Genomic DNA, 18,183 nt, shown 5'->3' on the forward strand with positions numbered 1-18,183 from the left:
AAAGCACAGGCAGCATACAAGGGTCAATTTAATGTACAATGTATATTGAGGCAGTTCGACGTTTATTTCTGGGCCATTTAATATTACAGGGGAAGCTCGGCACTCAATGTCTTTTGATGCTTCCACCACAAGATGCCAACGATTACAAGGACAGCGATAATGCCTGCGAGGCATCCCATCACGATACCCAAAATCGCTGGCGTGTAGTCATTTGGAGTCTTTCCTACAAGAGAGTTGAATGACGTTGGTAAATGAGGGTCCTTGGGTAAACAACCTATTCTTCACTGCGCAAATGAGATTTGAGTCACTGGGACGGAGAAGTACCAAACAAAGTAGGAATGGGAGTAAGATGCAGGCTAATAAAAAAAGCATGGGTTGGGAATTGGGAAAGTTTAAGCTCCTTTATGTAAATTGTAGTTCATGTCCTTTGCATAACTGGCGTCTAAATTTGACATGAATGTGAGGCTTAGGATGTATCAGCATTGTTTTTCAAGTTTAGGCGCCATTTATGCAAAGGTCTATGAAGTATATTACAGTGAAACCTGTATTAAGCGGACAGCCTTGGGACCCTCACTAGTGTCCGCTTGATACAGGGTCTCCGCTCAAAACAGCTACAGGTTCTAGTATGTTGTGCAATATCAGTTAAGTATTGACCCATTTGTAACACAGTGTAACAGTGTAACACAGTGTAAGATCAAAGACTAGCTAAGACTGCTCATAGTACAATGTCCAGTCTGTCAATTCATCAATTTGGAATAATCACTTAGCTTTAAATCGATATCGCTGAACAATGTAAAAGAGTCTCAGCTAAAACATTACTGAAATGAAGCAAAACTTATTTCGATGAAGTCAAAAAATTCATTCTAATTTATTAGAGATTCCGGCATTTTCTGGTTTCAGACAAATGCGATTTGTTTCAAAATAGGATTTCCGTGCGGCGTCGACTCACTGAGAACATTGGCAATTGTTTTCGCACATATTCCACAATTGACGCTTTTTGCCAGCCATTCCGGCAGCACTACACGAACACTTAATAGTGAATCCAAAGCGTTTTCTATGCTTTGTTTCGCATTCCCCATGCATACTTCAAATCTACACATAAACACAGACAACGGGCCACGAATTCTCCCCTAGGATAGATGAAAGGTATCGATTCGTGACATCTGATTGACCTGTCGCTACTCTCAACTGATCCAAAATGTCTGCACACTGGTGAAAGTGCAATTCAAAACACCCTTAAATTAGGGCAGGCGGGAATTCAGGTCAGTTCATCATCACTTGCATTGCGACCTCTCCGCCAAAACAATCGATCAACGTTCTTTGGATTGCTCCGACCAGCTGAACGTAGATGGGGAAAGGAGAGTGGGTCTTACTTTATTTGTTTACTTATTTCCGCTCAAAAGAAAGGGAAGCAGGTGAATATGATACGCTTACCGCCCCGCCATGCTGATACGTATAACCGAATAAGTAAAGCTGACCCACCTTCAACAACAGAGGAGGACTCGTGTGATGGCGCAAAGAAAGTCGCGTGCGTTGACTCACAAACCAGCGTGTCGCCAGGAGGTGTTACTGCATTTAAACCAGTTGTAAACCAGATTCTTTCCTCCTCTTCGAAGTAAACACACCCAAGCTTTTTACCTTCTGGTACCGAGGTTATAATAAAGGATAACTTTAATGGCTGAGGAAGGTTCTGGACCTCAATCGCTTCCTTAGTTATCGGATCGCACAGCTCAATACCAAGCACCTAAAAGACGCGCAAATGAAGTACGTGTAAATAACTTAACTCGTTCTCTTTTTTGTTATATGGAACTACATATTTTGTTCTTATTACCAAAGTTTATTTCACTATCTGCTCTATTTCTAACTATTTCTAACCCTTTCTTCTCACTTTTTGAGTGAAGAATAGAACTACCTGACACTTTTTACATGATTAACGAGAATTATAATGACGTTTTATTTGTAAATGGAGTTAACAAATGGCCAACAGAAGATTCCCTAAAATCCTAATGGTACTAACATTAATACAATGGAATTTTCTAGATGAAGCGCAGTTTGCTGCCGTAAACACCGTCTTTCAAATTTCAGCTTTCCCCTGGTCGATCTCCAAAATAAATTCAGCTGTATTGTTAGGCGATGTCAGATAATTTCTGACAGAACTTGGAGCAATTCATTTTCTTCTGACTTAAATATTTTGACCGCTATTCAAGGTTAGGAATGGGTTGAATTCCTCAGTGAATGCAAAACATCGCATTACGTGATAATGTGAAGTGCTTGAGAGGCACCAACAAGCTCGTAGTCCCACGTAAGAAAACTACAAACTTTGGCTTAAAATCTACAACTTTAACATGTATTGGTGCCAAAGTGTGGAATTCTTTTCCGGATGAATTACATTCATTGACAATCCTTAAGGAATTTATGGATGCTGTAAGAGAGCTAAATTTGTGATGTACAGTTTTCTATAATTCACTGTTTGTAATAATTTAAAGATTTAGGACTGCTTATTGTTTATTTATTGATTTAGTTAGAATGTTAGTCATTAATTGATCATGTATGTTTTTTGTTTGTTTGTTTGTCTGTTTTATATATATATATATATATATATATATATATATATATATATTATATTATTATATATTATATATTTTTCTCGGCATATTAGCATGACTATATTGCCAAGGGCTTAATCAGCCTCATCAACCCGAGTTGAAATAAAGTTACTTACTTACTTACCTACTTACTTACTTACTTACTTACTTACTTACTTACTTACTTATTAAGCGCGTTAAGTTTTGTCTTTTACAGAAAACGTGCATTGATTGATCCATCGCGTCCTATTAAGCCCCGGTCCAGAAAAGCTAGACACATCATCAACCGAGGACTTCTCGTCGGTTTCTTGCTAAACCTTACCTGGGAACTAACCACTTGGATGTCACTACTTTGTTTGCCTTGATCCGCAACAATCAAGTCCTCCTTGAACTGAATGAGCTTTAGAAATACTCCACAGCAGATTTTTCCGCCTCCACATTGCCTCGGAGCATTGTACTGCCCCGATAGTGCCGGGCCCGGGTCAAATTTGGGAGATCCGGACAAGCTGCTTGAAACGATCTCGTCTTCCAAAGTGGACACCTGTACCTTCACCGATCCCAGCCGGGCATCGGACACTTCCCTAGGGGGATCTCCGCATTTCAAGTCTGCCCCCATGTTGTCTGCAAGTTCGCTGAAAACCTCCTTCACAGTCTACAGGAATTTAAAAGTGTTTAAAATGGAGTATTTATCCTCTTTCTAATACACAATTAACTCATAGGGTTGCGGGTATTTTATCTATTTTGGTTTTCTACAGCAAGAACCACGAGGTCACTTCCCAGCTCAGTTTCGCGGAAATAACATCATCCCCAGATTTTAGTTCTGATACATAACCCAAATTCGACATCAGCCAGCTCGACGCTTTATCTACAATCCTAGTATAATACAAAAATAAAATCATACGAACAAGTGGTTCTGTTATATGGAGCGGCAAGTTTAGTTTTGCCCCAATCTGGTATGCGCGAGTACTCCATAATTCATTTGAAAAACAATCTGTACGTACCCATAGAGTTCTGTTTTTCATCTTAATTAAGTAAACGCTCACCTCTTTCATACGGTTGTCATTTTCGATAGAGTTTTTGGCAAGGTCAGCCATCCATTTAATAAAGTCGTCTGCCTGATCATCGGTCAGCGGTTTGTCATCCAGTCCTTGAAGAATTGTTAATGCTACTTCAGCCGTGTTAGAGCTGAAATGGAACAACACATACGTTCTCGTGGGCGGATACAACACAAGACATAGTAGTAAGCTATAGGCATTAGATCAACTACCTTTTTTATTGCGTATCAAGCCATGCATAATTCATCTACACACAAGAGTATTCGCTTGAAACATTTGCACTTTAGTTGTTAAAAAAGCAGTTATGCACAATTCAGAAAGCCTACCAAAGGTTATCCTGTGAAACAATGTAAACTCTACCTATAAGGCTTTTTTTTTAATTTAACAATTTTTTTTTCTTTCTTTATTTTTATACATTGACAATTACAGTTAATTTTAAAAGCATATTTACCAGACGCACTTACACTAAAAAACACTAAACAAATAAATAAATAAATATATATATACACTAAAAACAAATAGACAAAATAAATAAATGAATAAAGCTCAAGACACATGATGAAAAAAATTTAAATTAATGCTTAGTTAAGAAGAGGCATTATTTTTCTTCCATTTTTGTAGTGCTTATGGAGCCTGTCATTTCTTAAGGCAATTTTTTTCTCTATGTGATAAACTAATTTGATCTTTTCTAAGAAGACTACCTATAAGGCTGCTCTTTTGGAGTAATTTCCTCCTTTGGCTTGTTAATGCCAATAATTGACACTTGAACCAAACCTATACCAAAGTATGCGAAATTTAAGTTTAATTTCTGTCTAAAATAACTGATGACTACGCCGATTGCGAGAATGCAATGAAAGATAGTCGAAACGTTACCGCGAGGGATTCAGCAGGAAGAAGTCAAGGTTATCTTACCTGTTAGCTGTAGCTTTTGCGTCGGTCTTCACAAGAGCAGTCAAAAGCGGGAAAGCGATGTCTTGGTCGATAAAAGCAGAGCCGAGGATTTCCGAAATAATTTGTTCAGTCTTTTGAGAGATGTTGCTCTTCAACTCATCTGAAAATATTATGGTTTCAAAACATTAAGCATCCCGTTCACGCATGCGTATAGTTCAGTAAAGCGCGAGATGGGTGTTTGCTAGACAGCATGGCATATTATTTGTATCTTTTGTGACTGGCTCTGTGTGAACTACGACTCAATCCTACAATATGACTCACCTGAAGTGTTACTAGAGTCTTGCACAGTATCTATAATACTGATTAAGGCGGCTAAGGCAGAATCCACGTCGCCGCTTTGCAACGGAGCCTCCACAGCATCATCAAGTAAATTTTCCAGAGCAACTGGGATTAGATCGCTCACATCCGGGGGACTGGAAGTGATATTGACTGTTGCTATGGCAAACGAATCAAACTTATCTGACACAACAACGCATAAGGGGAGGATGTACTCTGGACCCGATCCCTGGGGGATTATTTGTTCCCGATCTGGATCGCTCGATGGAACTCCAAATGTCTCACAAACATCTCTGTCGACAAGTACACCAAATGCATATTGAAGAGGTATGGCGTCTGCTTCACTCGTCCACTGTGGAGCTGTAAAGGCGAAGAAAATAACCCAGTTTAGCCTATTGCATTAAACCTATGTGCAGAGTAAACCAAGATTTTATTAAAGTCAATGGCATTTGAATTGGTTGATGTTGATTCACATATAAGCGCGGTGCAACTGGCCTATCAGGCCAGTGTTTGTCTCAAGTTCTTCTAGCATGAAGCAACGTAAGAGTATTTCCTTACCACCATCCCCACCCCCACCCCTCTTTCCAAAGCAAAAAAAAGTCATGCTTATCGTCCGCAGTTAAATTCTATATAACAATTCATTCAGCTGTTTTAAAAACATTCTACACACAACTCAAAGGTTTGAGCAAGTTCGAAGCTTTCGACCGTGCCAGCTCACACAGCCGTCACTTCCGGGAGTGAATAATTTGCTAAGCTCAGTTGCCAGGTGATCTCGTTACCGTAAACGGCCTTAACACGGAATGAAGGTCCTCGCCCCTCTCTGTTGAAAGCAGGACGTTGAAGTTATTTCTCTACAATCTTATTTTTATCTAAGATTACCGGGGTCATCGACAGCCCGTCATCGTTTTTTCTTTTTTTTTTTTTTTCTCCCGCTTACCTGACATAATGACAGTATCCAGAGCTTTAACGGAAGTCGGCTCAACAGCGAAGAAACCAGAAGTAGGCCCAATTCTTACTTCCACATCCATGGAAGCCGCACCCTCCTCACCTCCGTTATACACAGTCAATTTAAATCGATACTTGAAGCCTGGTATCAGAAGCCCCTCGGGTAGAGTCAACAGAACAAATGAAGTCTCTCCGGGGTTGAATATTGTAAACGGGGTGAAACCACTTAGATCCACAACTGCAAAACCTAAAAAAATATCATGTAGTGTTATCCCTGAATTGACTAACATTGTATCTCAAAAGTAGTAAATACATCACTTTTTTATGTATCTAATTATTAATTACTACTATACTAATTTGAGATATTGAAATTAGCAAACAAATGTTGAAAACTTAACAGAAATCTTTTAAAAATCCCATGAGGGGGGTTGATCAGTCGGCTATTTACGAGACATGGAGGAGTTAAAACTTAGGACCAACGAACACTGACAAATCCCTCCGGCAGCAGGGTGGAGGATTTGAACCCTGGGACCTCCAGATTAGAAATCAAGCGCCCTAACCACTAGGCCACGCTGCCTCTTCCATATGCAAAGATGCTGAACACACCTTGTTCTTGTGAAGAACTCCATTCCACGTTAGTAGGTACTTCACTTGCTTGGTAAAATCCCTCCAAAGTAACGCTGTCGCTTGCTTTGACCTTCATATCTTGACCTACCCACACGGTGGGCGGGTTACCTTCTACCACGGTCAGTGTTATGGAGGTCGAGGCTAATCTTGAGCCCTTGCTAACATCCACACTGGCAAACAAAACAATAAATCAGAATTTTCAACAAACTACGTGGGATGTTTTGAGGTAAGTACTGACAATATGATAGAAAAAAAAAGAATGTAAACGTGATGTAGTTATCGTGGAGCCAACTGATCAAATGTTCTAGATTCCGGCATTTTTATCCTTATTACATCAAAAAAACTGAACAACCTCTCCAAGTCAACTCAGGAACCCGAACATGAAGCAGGCATATAACAGCAGTGCCTCACAAAGACAATATAGAAACATGGAAATTCTACTTATGATGTCAAACAAATAGTACTCTTAAACGCTATGATCTTTTAACATGCTTGTGTTTTAGGTCAACTTCCAATTCCAGAGTCGCGTTAATCCATATCCGATGATCGAGAGCATGGCGGTCAATTGCAAAGATTTTGTTCTACACTGCTGGCAGCCGGTCTTATTTTAGGGTCAGATGAGAGTTTATCCATGAACACGAACACAAAAGGGCCGCATGGACGAAAAGGGATCGTCCCAGTCCTGTGTAGTCTGAAACGTATCTCCTCATAATCCCTGACTGATTTCGAGATAAACAGACCGCCAGCAGTCTCATTCTGTTCCATTTTTTTTTCAATCAAACCTTATTATGTAAGTTGTTCCTACAAAGAAGTGGTTGCTCTGCACTTCCGTTTGACATCCCGAGATTAAAGCAAATATTAACTGTCCGTTCACAGCCGAGTCACATGATCCACCGCGTTGAACTTCACAACTCCAGCTACAAGTTAAAGCCTCGCTGGTACGATCAGGATCCACTGTTTGAGTGTTAGCGTCCAATCCTATTGCCCCACTGTCACGGCCAATTTGTCGATCACCTTAAATTAAATAAGGTAAAAAGTAAAGTAAAATCCTTTATTTAAAACACGATTATCGTTTAAGCACTACATGCTTGTGGTCGTGTATCTAATTAATTATCTAATCACCTACTGATAAAATGAATGAAATATAGGAATTAACTTACTTTATCGCAAATCTGATTTCCCTAATGAACACCTTTGTAAGCTTAAGTGACGTACAAGACATTCTCTTTCGAGTTCAAGGCTTCCCCCACCCCCTCCATATGTTATCGAACTAGCGTGAGGTCCGCATTGGAGAAACATAGGTCGAACTCTTATTTCTTTGCAGGTTTGTGGACCGAGCCGCAGGCGAGATCCATAAACTTGCAAAAAAACAAGAAAAACAAGATCCAATATTTTCCAATATGGACCGAACAAGCAATAAAGTACTTTTTAATCTGCTGATAAATTGATACGTCTCTATAATCCATTTTCGGTACTTAACCAAAACTGCGCATTTTGCGCAATGAATGCAAAAAGCAATGCGGCGAAATTAATTCGTGAGTGGTCCATCCCAGTGGTGTGTATTGCAAAATTCGGACCGCTAAGGGAACCAATCAGAATTGTCCTTTTCATCTCAGACCAGTTCAGTCATATGGTAAATTTAACAAATTGTCGTCAGTGTTTTATGCGTCTGTCCTCTTATTGATGATAAATTGCGTCATAACATTGTCAAAGTGGCTGTGGAACCAGAAGCACAAAAAAACTGACGTAAATTTGTTTTTTTATATAATAACAAGACCCCAAAATGGTCAAATGCCGGGCATAAATGAGGGCGGAAGACGCCGTAATCTTGTCGTAATCAAAGACAAGTGAATTTTATTCAAAATAACGCGAACATTGTCACTAGCATTTCGCTTTTCGATTTGCTGCTTAAAAAGTCTATAAAACCTCATTGGCTAAAAAGTTGGCAGTTTGACAGCTGAAAGTTGAACTTGACAGCTTGCATGAATTAAAATTTTATCCGTCTGTGTTCTCATTGACGATAAAAATTAGCCAATCTGCGGCGAGAAATTAGACAGTTGTTGTAAAAGAAAAAAAGCAAAACAGCCGACATGAGTAGGATTTGTGCTTCAATTGTGATCATGCAAAACATATTAGTTGAAGCCTAAAGAATCAAACACGTGGTTTCTTGAGGAATTTTGTTATAAAAAATCACCGAAGCTACATATTTTCTCTAACCTCCAACTATTGCCGGTTGAAGTGGACTGGGCATAGCTCTGACGATTTGGCCGGCGGAGCTCTGGACAGTAGGATCGTAGTTCATACTTGCTGTCACGTTAAACGTGAAGTTGAGGTCAGCAGTTAGTACCCCTCGATCTACTCTGAGGGTGGCCTGGTGTTTAGTGGCCTGAAACGAGGCACTGGACTCCACTTTTAGTAGGGCGCTTGCATCACGGCATGTAACAGCCCATGAAAAGTCCACTCGAGTATCGTTTACACAAGGAGCAACCTATGAAGAAAAAGAAAGGCAGTTTTCAAAAAATATAACCATGTTACTTCTCCTTTGTCAGCTATTTACTATTCATGTTGGAAGATTTATCTTTTTCATGACCATCACGATGACGGCTTAGACACTCGGTTAAATTTCCAATACATTTTTAACAGGAAAGACAATTAATTCTATTTTATAAGAGCTGTCAAAAGCTGGGCTTTAATGAGTCCTTTGAAAAAAGTTGTAAGGGTTAAAGAAAATCACTTCAAAGCACCGCTTTTGGAATTCGATGGAACGACAGAGAAACTTGGTTTCTAGACTCCATCGCTGTTGTCCAAATTTAGCACCTTGAAGGTAGCGTAAAGGTCTCTGCAAAGATGAAGTGAACCTATTTTCGCCTTAGAATTCGTATTGTATCTAATCTATCATCAGTTGACCTAAGAAAATACGAAACTAATGGACCACAAGGCAGGAGTGTCTTACTTACAATCGCCGCTGCTTTGATTGAGAGGTAATTTTTAAAGGCGCAGGAGAGTGGTAAAGAGGGAAGAGCAGGTCTAGCTCGTATCCAGCAAATTCCAAAGTTTTGCCATTTGAAGTATCGAGTAAACACAGAAATGAGCTCATGAAAACAAGGTGTAAAATCATACATACAAACATACGAAAGGAGGAAGAGGGGGAGACAAAAAGGACGAGAAAAGTGGAAGGAGAAGGCAAAAAAGAAGATGCGAAAGAGAAGGACGATGAACAGGAAAGAAGGATCATAGGGGGGAATGTGGGATATAAAACATGAAAAGACATCGAGTGCTAGCGGAACTGAATTTATGGCCACCATAATTAAGCTAATGCTGTTGTACTTACAATTGCACTTGCTTTGATTGACAGGTCCTCCGAGACAAAGACTTCTCCCTCAGTAAGTTCAATACCTGAACTGAGCGTCAAGGCAGGGACTGGCTCAGTAGCTTTTCTAATCACATGGGTAACTTCTTCAAAGCTTGATGGACACAGAAAGTTGGCCACCTTAAGCTTAAACTCGTAGGCTCTGTCGGTCTCAAACATTGTCCCGGGCAACTTAACACGATCGGCATCTGATCTAAGCTCGTTGAAGACGTTTGTAATGTCTGTGAAATCTTGCCCACTGTTAGGTGATGTCAATTTCCATTCATAAGTAAGTGGGCGACCGCCACCTCCAACAGACTGGGAGCCAGAAAGAGTAAGATTTCCACATGAAGCAAGAGCGTGAGGACCTGCAAAGACAAATCTCAGTAGTTAGTATTTTGCGGCAGACGCAAAAGCAAGATTTTATCCGAATGGTACCATTCAGCTTGTTCTAAAGCGTTAATTCTTTCGCCTTTAACTTCTATGCTGCTAACCTGTGATTACAGGCGTTGGTCTCAAGGGACTATCTGGTGAGTCGACTGAAAATGAGCCACTGAGGAACCTGCTGTACTGTTCATCGCGGGCCTTGAGCACGTTATCGTTAAACACCAAGTTGTCACCAACCGTAATGTTAGCCCCAACACCCGGGATTATTTGCAATTCTTGAGAATGGCTCAAGATACAGTCAGGGTAACTCCCTAACATAGCAACTGTTTCACTGGCAAATAGCTCATGGCATGTTTGATCCGCATTTACAATCTCCGCCTCCTTATCGAAGCGAATCAAGATTTTCACGGCTGTATCACTGAACTTTACTTTGATAACGTCGGGGGCCCGAGCATAGACTGTAAGGTCGGCATTGCCAACCAGTACCAGTCCACTATCCATTGAGAGGGACACGGAGAAATGGGTCGAAACTTCAACCGCGGTCACCTACAACATTATGAAACAGAAGATTGTTAGAATATGAGGACATGATTGATCATCGCAGTTATGCGCACAACTTAAGTAGTTGTGAAATTTAAGCCTGAAAAAAATTCGGGCCTGAACGGGATTCGAACCTATGACCTCTGCGATACCGGTATCGCAGAGGTCATGGGTTCGAATCCCGTTCAGGCCTGATTTTTTTTTTCCAGGTTCAAATTTCACAACTGCTTAAGTTGTGTGCATAACTGCGATGATCAATCATGTCTGCATAGAATGTGTTGGAACGAAACCCAGGAGCAACGATCATATCTTCTCCTTTTACAATCTATTATTGCCGAACTTCAGATACTTGAAGTATTGTTTTAAAATAATACCATTTGAAATAGTCATGTTATGCCCAAGTCCTTACACACATAAAGCCTGACATAGCAGAATGCTTTGCTTAAAATGGCGCTAAATTGAGGGGAAAAGGTTCCTCAGAAATGCATCGCGAACGTAGCGCTAATAAATATGTTTATTGGTTTATTGGTTTACAAATACGTTATTTAAACACAGCAATAAAGTCATGTTTCTCTGCGTGTTATTATTTTTTAATTAATGCACACGAAATTATTGTTTTAATTGTGTTCCCGAAGGATAATGTAAACATTTGAATGGCTCGAGCTTAACAATTCAAAGACCTTCAATTGAGTCCTTCTCAGGTTCCAGTTCTCACGCTTCCGTCTTAAACCTCATCCGTTTCAACTGTTCATCTGCTAAGACCAAAACCATCACTTTACCTTGCACTCGAGATGAGTATCGTTAATGAAATTTACAACGCTGCTTTCCTGTGAGCCAAAATAACACACTGTCTCCTTCCAGTCAAAGAAGCCACTGCCGACTAAAGTCACATATTGTGGAAGGTCTTCCATGAGAACTTCACTGGGTATAACATTTGTCAGAGAGAGGTCCGGTCTCGTGTAATAAAAAACCGGAAGTGAATTGTTGATTTTCAAATCTGGTTTACCGTTGTGAACAATTGTTAGGGACAGGTTGTAAACGCCTGCAATGTTTTCGTCCCAAGGTTGAAACTCACACCGAGCATGCGTCAGATTCCTTGCAGCTGCTAAAAATGGGATCAAAAGCAAGAAAGAAAAAATAACTTTCGTTTCAACAGGATTCCGTGGAAGTTGGTCTCAAATGCCATAAGTTATTCACATAACTTACATATTTCTACCCTGTACATTTAATTAACTTGAGCTATAGAGCCCACTATCGCATCAATCACAATCATAATTATGTTACATCATGATCATGACTCAACCCAACATGCAAACAAAGCGCGTTTGATTTAAGTTTTAGGTCACCTTTATTCCATCAAATAAAATTCTCATGCGACTTTAGGGCCAATGAAATATTGTTACATAGATGGCAAACCTAGTCCAAGTCAACAAGCGAACACATTGCGCAAACAAACAGCTGACTGAATGCCAATAAGAAATTCACCCATTGATTAGGGAAAGTGTATTTGATTATATCAATTAATTAAAAACGGGATCATTGGATGATGCAATTTAAGAATTTTCATTGGCTAAGCCGTCATTGCATATGAGCAATTATACAATGCTCTACAATTCAAATATGGTAAGTATAATTTTTTGGGTGTTTTTATTTTTATTTTATTTTAGTCTTCTCTATTTTGGGGGAGTTTTTACTAGAACGAATATTTGGCTCATATTCAACGCGTGCTCGTGGAAAATTGATCTGTATTTAGTAAGCCTGTGTATGCAAACCTCCGTTAATGAAAGACGTCTTCCTGAAAGCTATATATACCTGTGGTATTGACCACCAGGGCTCCACTCTCTGGGTCATATAACCCACATAAGGTATCCCATCCATCGTCCAGTCTAGTTCCAATCACCCAGACAGTCGGTTGACTGCTTGCAATGGTTTGTGGTATCGTCATCGTAATTCCTGGGCACGTTGATCCGTCCCCGCCACATACTCCGCATGCGTCGTATTCCTTACCGCTGTTGCAGATACCTCGTTGAAAAAAAAGCGATTTTGAATTTAGAAATACTGCTATCTCGGCAACCAAGGACACTAAGTATGGAACCAGAGTGGAAGTCAGACGACGAAATGTGAATAACGCGCCTGATATTTAGCGATCGACGAGGGCAGCTACCCAGCATCTCAGTTAGCCAGGCATTGCAGTTTGTTTATTCAATCATGAGACCTCTCAGTCAGCCAATAAGTCAGTCAGACTGATAATCAGGTAGTCAGAACATAGGCAAGCGTGCAGATAATATGAAAGTTATCAAATATTGAAAAGACGACAGTCACATTCGAAGCAAACCTACCATCACAATCAAGCGATCCTAAACATGAAATCAGTGTAGATATCATTACTAAGGAAGATGAGGTAGTTGCCAAAGATAATAGAGTGGAGTCAGTAGAACTCATGGAGCCTAAAGAAGACGCTGAAATTAAAGAATGAGCGTTTTAAAGTCTCTATACGGCCAACAGGGTTTTTTGTGGTTTTGGTATCTCTGTAATGTGTAAAAAGGTATTCTAAAAAAAAATTGGATTCCGACATTTTAACGCCCAAAGATCTAACTTTAAAGTTCCCGCTTCAGCCACGCCCAATGAAGTTGACCGTGAGTCAGTGCAAAAACAGAGTCTGGGTTTCTGAATGGGTCGTGACGTCAAGTCAGGAATTGCCAAATCCTCCTAGTTCAGGTCAATGTTGTTTCAGTAGTGGTTAGGAGTTTTCGTCGACAAAAGCAAACAAACCGAAGTTGGTAAGACAATGCGGTCGTCAATCAAGCAAAATAAAAACATGAAGCTTTGAAATGTTCCTGAAGTGACGTCATTCGTCACTAAGCTGTCATTACGCGGTCAACTTCATTGGGCGTGGTCGAAGCGAGAAATGTAAAGCTTGATTTCATGCCAAAAAAGCAGCGGAATTAATTTTTTTTTTGGTTTGAATACATTTTTAGATGTTATAGAATTACCAAAACCACAAAAACCCTGTTGGCCGTATAGACACTTTAAGTTACTGAACTCTCTAACACCCTGCTTTAGATAAATTTGATAGTTTGCAAGTTCTAGCAAAAAGTGTACCTGATATTACGTTGTTTCTACCCATCCTTACTGCGCACGCAAATTCACACGTGTCATCACCCATCGAGCGCGCGCTAACTAATAAAATTAACAATAATAGGGCAGATGGCCATTGCTATAGCTTTGCCTGGATTTAACGATCTTGGACGTTCGGTGACCCCAATTTTTCTTTTAGTAGATCATATTCTCTTCCGATCTTGGACGTTTGGTGACCCCTATTTTTCTTTTGATGAATCATTTTCTCTACCGATTTTCTACGTTTAGCGAAAAAATGAAGAAAATCTATCGATTATAAGTTTGAATCTTTTGCAAAATGCACCATCGAACTCCGTTCTTTTCAGCTATTCGTTTATCTGTGCGGCGGTTTTAAGTGCCTCTTGAAGGGTTAAGTTTTGTGAAAACATTGGCAACATTTAGAATCTACACCTTTACAAAATATGACTAAGATCGTTTGCCTCCATTGACTCAACTTCGATATTTTTAACTATAAACCCCTGTAGACCTTGCTGAATTACGTGCGCCAATTTTTCAAAATCAGGGTAGTTTTCCGCACGCTTTTATCTCTGAAACGAAGTCAGCGAACCCTAATTTTTTTTCTTTTTTTTTTTTTTTTTTTTGCATTTCTGACACAGGTAACTTATTATCTGACTGCAGCTGTATAAAAAACAATTAAAATAATCTATCGACTGCAAAGTTTTCGCCGCTGCCCAGCATCTCAGTTAGTTAGTCAGGCCTTAGAACTTATTTAGTCAGTCAGCCAGTCAGTAAGACTGGCTATCGGTTAGTAAGATCATAGGTAAGAGGGCAGAAAGTATGAAAGTTATGAAGTAAAGAAAAAATGGAATACAGATTTGAGACAAACGTACCCTCGCAATCAAGTGATCCTAAACATGAAACTATTTCAGATGTCATTGCTAAGGAAGATGTGGTAGTTGGCAAAATTAAAGGAGTGGATTCAGCAGAACTCGTAGAGCCTAAGGAAGATGCTGAAAGAAAAAAGCACGATGTAAGAAACCCAACTCTCTAACACCCACCATTCGATAAATTAGATAGTACGTACTGGCGAATAGTGTGCCTGACATTTTTTGATTAATGGAAGAGGCAGCTACTCACCATCTTAGTAAGTTCGCCAGCCTTAAAAATTCATTAAGTCAGTAAAGGGGCCTATCAGTCATTCAGTCTGTCAATCAGTCAGTCAGACTGGCTATCAGGGAGTCAGCGAGCATCAATTGTGGAAGTTATCAAGTAAGGAGAAGATGAAATACACATTTGAAATACATTTACCCTCACAATCAAGCGATCCTAAACATGAAACCACTGTAGATGTCACCGCTAAGGAAGATATGGTAGTTGGCAAACTTAATGGAGTGGAGTCGGGAGAACTCGTAGAGCCTAAGGAAGATACTGAAAGAGGAGCAGAAAAAAAGAAAAAAGATCGCCGTAAGAAACCCACCACTCAAACACTTTACATTAGGTAAATGAGATAGTTAGTAGGTACTAGTTGCTGGTCATCTGGTAACTAAGTTGGTAAATTGATGGGCAGTTAGTAAATAAATCTTTTATTCAACTAGTTGAAAAATAAAGCCACTAGGACAAGCAGTTAATCAAATCCTCAGGGAGAACTATTGAAGCCTAACATTCTGACGGTAATTGGCTTCTTAAAAATGTGAAGGCAATAGGCGATAAAAGCAATGTGCCCTAATCAGAAACCGAGTATTTCTTTCAAGATACTTGCCATGACACCCAAGAGATCCTGAGCACGAAATCGTTATAGGTGAGGATGCTGGCTCAGTCGGTAAAATTGAAGAAGTGGCGTCATAAGTAGTCGTGATCATGGTTGCGCCTGAAGATTCTGTATAATTATCAATAAGTCAATAGTTATAACTTCTTTGTCAATAGTCAGCCGTTACGTGGTGAAAATGTCGGTCTAACTAAACAGTCAAAACGTCGCCGGTTTCTTAGGTAAGGAATTGGTCCATTGTTTTTGTTTCAATAATTTGGACAGTCGTTTAACTAGTCGCACCAAGATTTTGTAGTCTCGACTAGGAAGAAAGTCTCCCCCATACCCCAATGGGAAGTATAAGAAAGGAAGCAAGCAAGCAAGCAAGCAAGCAAGCAAGCAAAGAAGCAAGGAAGCGAGCAAGAAAGCAAGCAAGCAAGCAAGCAAGCAAGGAAGCAAGCAATGAAGTAAGCAAGCAAGCAAGGAAACAAGGAAACAAGGAAGCAAGCAAGCAAGCAAGCAAGCAAGCAAGGAAGCAAGGAAATAAGCAAGCAAGGAAGCAAGCAAGCAAGCAAGGAAGCAAGCAAGGAACCAAGGAAGCAAGGAAACAGGGAAGCAAGCAAGCAAGCAAGCAAAGAAGTAAGGAAGCAAGAAAGCAAGCAAGCAAGCAAGGAAACAAGGAAGCAAGCAAGCAAGCAAGCAAGCAAGGAAATAAGCAAGCAAGGAAGCAAGCAAGGAAGCAAGGAAACAGGGAAGCAAGCAAACAAGCAAGCAAGGAAGTAAGGAAGCGAGCAAGCGAGCAAGCAAGCAAGCAAGCAAGCAAGCAAGCAAGGAAGCAAGCAAGGAAGCAAGGAAACAAGCAAGCAAGGAAGCAAGGAAGCAAGGAAGCAAGGAAGCAAGGAAGCAAGGAAGCAAGCAAGCAAGGAAGCAAGGAAGCAAGGAAGTAAGGAAGCAAGGAAGCAACGAAGTAAGGAAGCAGGGAAGCAAGGAAGCAAGGAAGTAAGGAAGCAGGGAAGCAAGGAAGCAAGGAAGCAAGGAATGAAGCAAGCAAGCAAGCAAGCAAGCAAGCAAGGAGGCAAGGAAGCAAGGAAGGAAGGAATTAGACACTGCATGTACTAAAGACCCTTACCATGACAACTAGGCGATCCTGAACACAAAGGCTCTGTAGTTGACTCTTCTAAGGATGCTAAGGCAGTCGGTAAGATCGACGTAATGACGATATTTGAAGTCGTTGTAAGTACAGAAGAGTCTGAAAGTTTTGTATAGTCATAAATTAATTAATAGTCACACGTTAGTCAAGTAGTCATCTATAATCAATTGTCATACATTTCTCAACAATAATATTTTACTACGTGGTCATGCATCATTCAATACAATATGGCAGCCTTTCAGCCTGTTCACTAGATTGAGCATACCGTATTCAGTCGGTTGGGTTGAATCGTTTATGGGCTTTTTTTTTCTTTCTTTCTCGATCTGCCTGAGTTGGCGAATTCCCGGGCAAATTGAAGTCATTACAATGGAACTTGAAAGGTTTGCAGTACGTTCAGAAATGAGTCCTTTGATTATGTAATATGACTTAGCAATTCAGTCATGATTAACGATTTCCGAACAACCTCAATCTTAGACTCATATATAGTGGACATTATTAAAAAATGATACTGCTCTGATACTGGTCTTAAAAAGGTAGAAGTCGCTTCAACTGACAACGTTTAGAATTTCGTTAAAAAGGAAAAAACAAGAAATTGAAAATTTTGTAAACATTTCTGTCAAAATGAGTTTGTCAAGGTTCATTCAATTAGCCAGTGAATCCGTCAGTGAGTCAATCAGTCAATAAGTCGCACATGTTATTTATAAAGTTTTAAACACACTTACCATAACAAGTAAGGTATCCTGAGCATGGAGATTCTGCAGTTGGAGCTACTGAAGATGTTGAAGCAGTCGGTGGTATTAGGGCAGCAGTAGAAGCAACATCGTAACAGTCAAGAGACCCTATGCATGGAGACTGTGTATTTAGGGCTTCTAGAGTTGTGGAGGCAGTTGATCGAAAAACAGCAGTAGTAGCAGTAACGTCGTAAAACGTCGTTGACATGCTGTTTAAATCTGTAAAGACACAAAGAATTAACTTTCATGCATACGTCAGGAAAATAGAGGGTCGCTAGTTAAGTAGCCGGATGTTGGGTTGGTTGGTTGGTTGGTTGGCAGCACATAGTTTTGGTCGATTAACCAACAAGATATTTAACCTTTATGCCAATTCGAAGCAGTTCAAAAGTGTGGTGAAGAAAAGCTTTTGACCTTATCAAACATGTATCCAAGAATGACTTAATTCCTCCAGATAAATTATAACGTATTGACATCAAAACGTAACAATATAATTATACACTAATCATTATGATATTTCAATAAAGATTGACAATGTACCTGTTGCTTGCGTCACCTCAGAGGCCTGAACGTCTGATAATGGTGTTGCAGTGACGTCATAAGGAGTTTCTTGGAACAAAGAAGAATCTGAAAATTAATCAAAGTTTCTTCTAACTACACTCATTGCTGACCATTCAGTGCCACTTGAGAATTTTGTTTCTCAGTTACGCGAGAGAAACGCATGGTTAGGGCTAGATAAGGTCTCCCAGCCTTTGGTCATTTTCACTT

General features: G+C 40.0%; 1 pseudogene across 1 annotated transcript in view; it reads right to left on the reverse strand.

The window, feature by feature from the left end:
• Nucleotides 1-17: 17 nt before the first annotated feature.
• Nucleotides 18-18,183, reverse strand: part of LOC145501645 (uncharacterized) — a 20,430-nt pseudogene continuing 2,264 nt past the window's right edge. The window contains exons 3-22 of the transcript XR_014051255.1: nucleotides 17,956-18,042; nucleotides 17,410-17,637; nucleotides 16,667-16,786; nucleotides 15,553-15,669; nucleotides 15,148-15,221; nucleotides 14,593-14,840; nucleotides 12,528-12,724; nucleotides 11,495-11,820; nucleotides 10,283-10,721; nucleotides 9,771-10,156; nucleotides 8,657-8,927; nucleotides 7,222-7,453; nucleotides 6,419-6,609; nucleotides 5,805-6,059; nucleotides 4,853-5,227; nucleotides 4,553-4,691; nucleotides 3,629-3,770; nucleotides 2,908-3,237; nucleotides 1,475-1,744; nucleotides 18-218 (exon numbers count right to left, since the gene is read on the reverse strand). The product of XR_014051255.1 is annotated as an uncharacterized LOC145501645 (transcript). The remainder of the gene's footprint in view (nucleotides 219-1,474; nucleotides 1,745-2,907; nucleotides 3,238-3,628; nucleotides 3,771-4,552; nucleotides 4,692-4,852; nucleotides 5,228-5,804; nucleotides 6,060-6,418; nucleotides 6,610-7,221; nucleotides 7,454-8,656; nucleotides 8,928-9,770; nucleotides 10,157-10,282; nucleotides 10,722-11,494; nucleotides 11,821-12,527; nucleotides 12,725-14,592; nucleotides 14,841-15,147; nucleotides 15,222-15,552; nucleotides 15,670-16,666; nucleotides 16,787-17,409; nucleotides 17,638-17,955; nucleotides 18,043-18,183) is intronic.

This window comes from Orbicella franksi, chromosome 10 (assembly GCF_964199315.1).
Source record: "Orbicella franksi chromosome 10, jaOrbFran1.1, whole genome shotgun sequence".
Taxonomy (NCBI): domain Eukaryota; kingdom Metazoa; phylum Cnidaria; class Anthozoa; order Scleractinia; family Merulinidae; genus Orbicella; species Orbicella franksi.